We start from the raw sequence: 6,000 nt of genomic DNA, 5'->3' as shown, positions 1-6,000 counted from the left end.
TTATTTAATTTCTTGAATGCAACATTTTTCTGTTCACATACTCAATATGAAGGTTGTTGTTCTATGGACAATCAGTGACTTTCCTGCACATGATATGTTATCTAGTTGGAGCACACATGGGAGATTGGCATGTCCGTACTGCATGAAGGATACAAAATCTTTTAGATTGATACATGGAAGGAAGTTGTGTTGGTTTGATTGTCACCATCAATTTCTACCCAGCGATCATCCGTTCTGACAACAAAAGAATGTGTTTCGAGCAGACACAACTGAAATGGAAGGTCCACCTACACGGTTGTCTGGCATAGAGATTTTAAGACAATTGAGATACTTTTCATATGGACTGATAGATGCCCGCAGTCTGATGCCCTTCTATAAACACCCCAAATTTTTACCCTCATTCACAAACACCTACCTCCTGCCACTGGGACCCACTCTCTGCAGTCTTTAGGGAACCAGCTGGTCGATATTTGAGACAGGGTTATTCATAGCCCAAATTTTACAAAAATTTTAATACTCCATTCTACAATCAAGATTCAATCCTTATTTTGGCTCAATTTCAATTATCAATTCTCATCCTCAGATGAGAATATCCAAATTCTTTGTCTCTACCAGGGGTCCAGGATTTTAAGTCCCTCATCAGGGTTTATATTTCATGTGTCATTGAATATCACTGCATGCATTTGGCATATCATCTCATATCATTTCATGGCACTGCATGTCATTGCATCCTATTTTTGAGATCCAGTACTCCTATTTTTCAAAATCTTTCAATCCAGAATTGATTTTAAAATATTTATTTCAAAATCAATTTCAAATACCTGGGTTTTAAATCGACATTTTTCCATTTGCCAACCCCCAGGATCCTATATTTCAAAATAGTTTCCTTAGAAAACAATCTGGATTTATTTTATACTCAATTTTTAATTGATTTCAATTCTCAGATGAGACCCATCTAGGTGGTGTCCCTTCTGGATTCCTTCATTTATCAAATTTCTCAAAAATTTCAGAGTCCTAGTTGAATCAGGACTCTATCTTTTTGTCTTTTTAAACCTTTTCAAAAATCCATTTTGATTTTAAACTAGATATAGTCATATCCCTTACCCATTCTTTTCATTTTGGCCAAAATCTCAGAGTCCCAGTTGGATTAGGGCTCTTTTCAGGGTCCCAGTCGGATCAGAACTCTATGTTTTACTATTATTTCTATCTTTTTTTTAGAAAACTTTTTCAAAATCTTTCATTTTGGCCCAAAAATTCAGAGTTTCAGTCAGATTAGGACTCTTTCTCAGAGTTTCGGTCGGATTAGGACTCTATCTTTCGTTACCATTTTTACTTGTTTTCAACCAAATCTTTTGAAAGAAGTCAAAAACTCAGAGTTTTAGTTAAAACAAGACTCTATTCAAAGAGTCCTAGTTGGATCAAGACTCTGACCCTGACTTCAATTTTGAGAGAATCTTTCAAAAATCTCTTCAGAAACCAAAATTGTTACACTTTTATCACAGAGTTTCAAAATTCTGGGACTCTATCCCAAAGTCCTAATCAAATCAGGACTCTATCCTGATTTTATCTTCTTACTTCATTTTCACTTGTTTTTAAAAGTTCTTTTTAAAATCTTATCATTTGCTTTATAGAAAACTAAAAATTCTCAACGTTCTAGTTAAATTAGGACTCTTTCTTAGAGCACTAGTTAGATCAGGACTCTAAACTGGACTTCAATTTCTACCTTATTTTCACCTATTTTCTAAAATCCTCTCGTTTGTTTTCTCAAAAAATCTAAAATTTTAAGAGTCCTAGTCAAATTAGGACTCTGTCCCCATAAGCCTCAGCTGGATCAGAACTCTGTTTTGATTCCACTGCTTGTTACTATCTTCATTGGTTTTCGAAAATTCTTTCATCAATTTTTCAGAAAAGGCCAAAAATCTAGAGTTTCAGTCCGATCAGGACTCTCTCTCAGAGTCCTAATCTGATCAGGACTCTATCCTGATTATCGTTTCTATCTTCATTCTCATTTTCTCTACTTGTTTTCAAAAATTAGTTTATATTGCATAATTTCAGTTGATTCAGGACTCTAATTCAGAGTTTCGGTTGAGCTAGGACTCTAACCCCGACTGCATTTTCCAACTTGTTTTCACTAGTTTTGATAAAATCTTTCAAAAACTTCTTCATTTGGATTTCAAAAACCTAAATCTCAAAGTTTTAGTTGGTTCAGGACTCTGGTCCAGAGTTTCAGTCCACTTCGGACTCTATTTTGAAAACCTTTGAATTTCATCTATTGATTTTAACTCTATTTTAAAACCATTTTTAATCTTTATTTCAATTTTTTTAAAACTCTGATGTGAGGCCCACTCAGTTGGTGCCATATCTGGAGGAGTTCTGATCCAGTCAGGACTCTGTGTCATTTCAAAACTTTCAATTTCAATTCTACTATTAAACCTCTTTTGAAAATCCCTCATTCTCAAGTTTTGAAATCGTTTTTGAAAAATCAAACGAGGCCCACTCTGGGTGGTGCCACATTTGAAGAAATCGGGGTTAGATTAGAGGTAGTCAGTGTCCTAGTTCGGTTAGGAGTTTTGAAGAGTCTAAATGGATTTTAAAATCCACTTTACTTTCGTTTTTTTAACTCTTGTTTTTAAGGTTTTTAAATTAATTAAAGTTTTAAAAACCCAATGTGGGTCCATGCTAGGTGGCACCACATTTGGACTTTTTAGAGTTTAATTAGTTGTTAGATTAGGTAGTTAGGGCTAGAGTTAGTTTAGGAAATTCCCAAAAAAATGTCCCTCTCCCTTTGCCCTATCTCTTTTAATTAAGAGAATCCTAGAACAATTAGAATTTCTCCTAATTAGGGCTTAAAATTTTCTATATAAGGAGACCAAGGGGGGGTTGACCCCTATTCTTTTCTTTTCTAATTTTTGGAGCTTCTCTCTCCTCCCAGCCAGCCTTCTTTCCTCCCTTGCAGCTGCATCCATCCAAGGTAAGATTTCACCATGGATTTCGTGTTTTTATTATTTTTTTATGCTTTTGCCATGAATCCCACCATTGGTGCCCCCTTGTTTGTGGGTTATATGCATGATCTACCTTCAAGAACCCTAAAACAAAATCAAGAACATGATCTAATGTTGTTCCATGGTTTATTTTTCATTTTTGATCCATTAGAATGGTTTAGAATAGGTTTTTTGTATGTTTTTTCCCAATAAAAGATGAGATTCACCCGTTAAATGGGTTGAATCTCTCTTTTCAAAGGGAAAATCAAATCCAACCGTGTGTTCCCTGATTTTTTTTTTGTATCATGTTAATGGTTATTTTATTGATTCCAGCATCAAACCCAATTTAGTTGTGTTATTTCCTTATTTTTTTCATTATTTTTCATGTTAAAATCAAGGTTTTTAGTGTTTTATTGAATATCCATGTGTTTCGATCTCGAAGCTGTAAAAATCATATTATTTCATGGGTAAATATTCTTTGGAAAATCTGATTTTTTTAGGGTTAGTTCACAAATTTGTCAGTGACTCCCTATAAAAAAATCAGATTGTTTTGGGTTCGGGAACTCTTTCAAAAAATAGAAAACCAAATCTTATTTTTCAAATCATGAAATCGCCATTGAGATTCAAGAGCAACTTGCAGGTACAATATTTCTGTCATCCAAGATCCGATTTACAATCTTTAAATTGAAGTAGTTTCATATTGATGTCTAGTGTCTTTTGTATTTTTTTCATATTTTTCTATATTTGTTTACTATTTTTCCTCTGTCAAAAAATAGAATCGGTTTCTCAGAACTCGTTATATCTCGTTTAAACCCTAAGTCAACTTATGTCGATCGTATATCCCTAATCAAAGATTTGATTGATGATCTGTAAAAAGGAAAACCTTCTTATATGTGTCTGATGTTCACTACTAAAATTTAATAATTTTTTAATGTGATTTGTTATATTTCTCTCTACCAGAAATCGGATGCATGTATTTCAACTCGTTATATATTCGTTATAATTGATTGTATATTGACGGAACAATATCTCCCTAACCAAAAATGATTTTTCAGATCTGTAAAAAGGCAAATCTCTGTTTTTATGTATAGTATCTTTTTATAAATTTTTATGAATTTTCATGGTGATTTGATACCTGATTCAGGTTTGATACTTTGACAGGTACGTGCCCACGAGCAAAATTGCATATTTTAGGGTTTTATTCATTTTTCGTATTAAAGTAATGCTAAAAATAGATTTTTTCAGTTTTAGTTTAATTTTAGGGTTATCATAAGAGCATGTGTTAATTTTTATTAATTTTGGAATTTGTTTGAGGCTTGGTTTGACTAAATTGCAAAAACAGGGTGCCCACGGAGTCCCGGTTTGAGCGAAACACTGGCAAAAATCATGATTTTATGATGTTTTGATTTTTTTGTAAAAATTTTATATTTTTTAGGGTTTCTTTATGTTTATAATTATGTTAATATGCTACATATCCAATTTGGTCTTGATTTGAATCTTTTTAAACCCTAAATCCAAAATTTTACCAAAATATTTTTTAAAAACCGTGATTTCAAGGCCATAGTCTTATTTTCAAGGGTATTTTTGTCATTTTTCCCAAATTCTAAATTTTAAAGTTATTTATTTTTATTATTTTTTTAATTTTATATCATCGTTTATTATGCTTATCTCAGGAAAACATGGAAAAAGGCTTATATCTGGATAAATCCAGTAATTTCTAGATACTACTGGATAAATCCAGAAAAGCCAACATATTTTCACTAACAAATTTTCTAGTTTTGTAGTATATTCAAGAGTATATTTTATTTTATTTTCTTTTCTTTTTATGCAAATTATAATTATAATTTGAATAAAAATTTACTTTTCCTGCTTAGAATAGGATTGCATTGCATATAGTTTTATTCTTCAATAATTTTAATGTGTGATGGGTGATGATTCATACATATTCAAACTCACAATGGTCTACACGAATGGCACATGCACTAGCTTCTAGGGAGTTGGTAAACTCGATTGAGTTCGTATTTATGGCCATAGTCAGAATATGAATAAATTCCAGATTTATCATCTCCTTTTAAGCCACAATCAGTCTACTCTCTTAGGTTATCTTAAAAAACTATTGCATATGTCAATCTTTTATAAATATTTTTCTCCTTTTAAAATTAAATAAGATATATTCAATCCATATCCGTGGCCATAGTCTGGGATATGAGGCGAATTTACTTCATTAAAGTTCTATATGGCACATAAACTTCATTTTTCAAATAATTTTCTCAAAAGTTCTTCAGAAAATGTTTTCTTTAAAATTGCATTCATTCATCTAGGTTTAGATTGCATTATGAAAATAAAAGTTTCATAGGGCTACACGCCCCTTCTATTGACATGTTTTCCAATTCCATTTTAAAGAAACTGATTTTCCTCAAAATTACTAGATTTTCCTCAGAAATTGACTTTCTCAAAAACCCTTGGTTCTTTAAAGGATTTCCAAATGCTTTTCAAAGCTCAAAAATCAATTTTCCAAGTTACATTCTCAATTCCAAAGTTCAAATTCAAATCAACTTTCTCTAAGTTATTTTGAGTTTTCTCATAAATCAAATTCCTCATAAATCAATTTCTTTTTTCTTCAGAAAAGTTTTTCAAATGCAATTCACAATTTTCAAAGGGTCATCTTTTCCAAGAATCTTCCCAGTATTTCAAATCTCTGAAGCATACATTATAATTTTCAGTCAAAATTTTTCAAAGTTCATAGCACATGCCTGATTCTTTGTGCATTTAGGGAATAGAACACTAATTTAGACAAGTTGAGCAAAGCAAAGTACCAGATTGATCCTTGGTTCAATTACCCCTGGTAAAGGTGCCAGGAACGGTTGAACCTCGTACCGACAGGCGAGTCTCATTCTTCAGAATTATCCTGCATTTTAAAATGGAGGCGGGTTATTTTCAAAAACTTTTTCAAAGGTCAGTTTGACTTGCAAAAGTAAAATTTTGCAATGATAACAGGTTTGGCGATCGAGATGGGACT

Source organism: Nuphar pumila, chromosome 16 (assembly GCF_984573655.1).
Source record: "Nuphar pumila chromosome 16, dmNupPumi1.hap1.1, whole genome shotgun sequence".
NCBI lineage: Eukaryota > Viridiplantae > Streptophyta > Magnoliopsida > Nymphaeales > Nymphaeaceae > Nuphar > Nuphar pumila.
The sequence above is the reverse complement of the archived record's forward strand: the minus strand, read 5'-3'. Positions refer to the sequence as shown.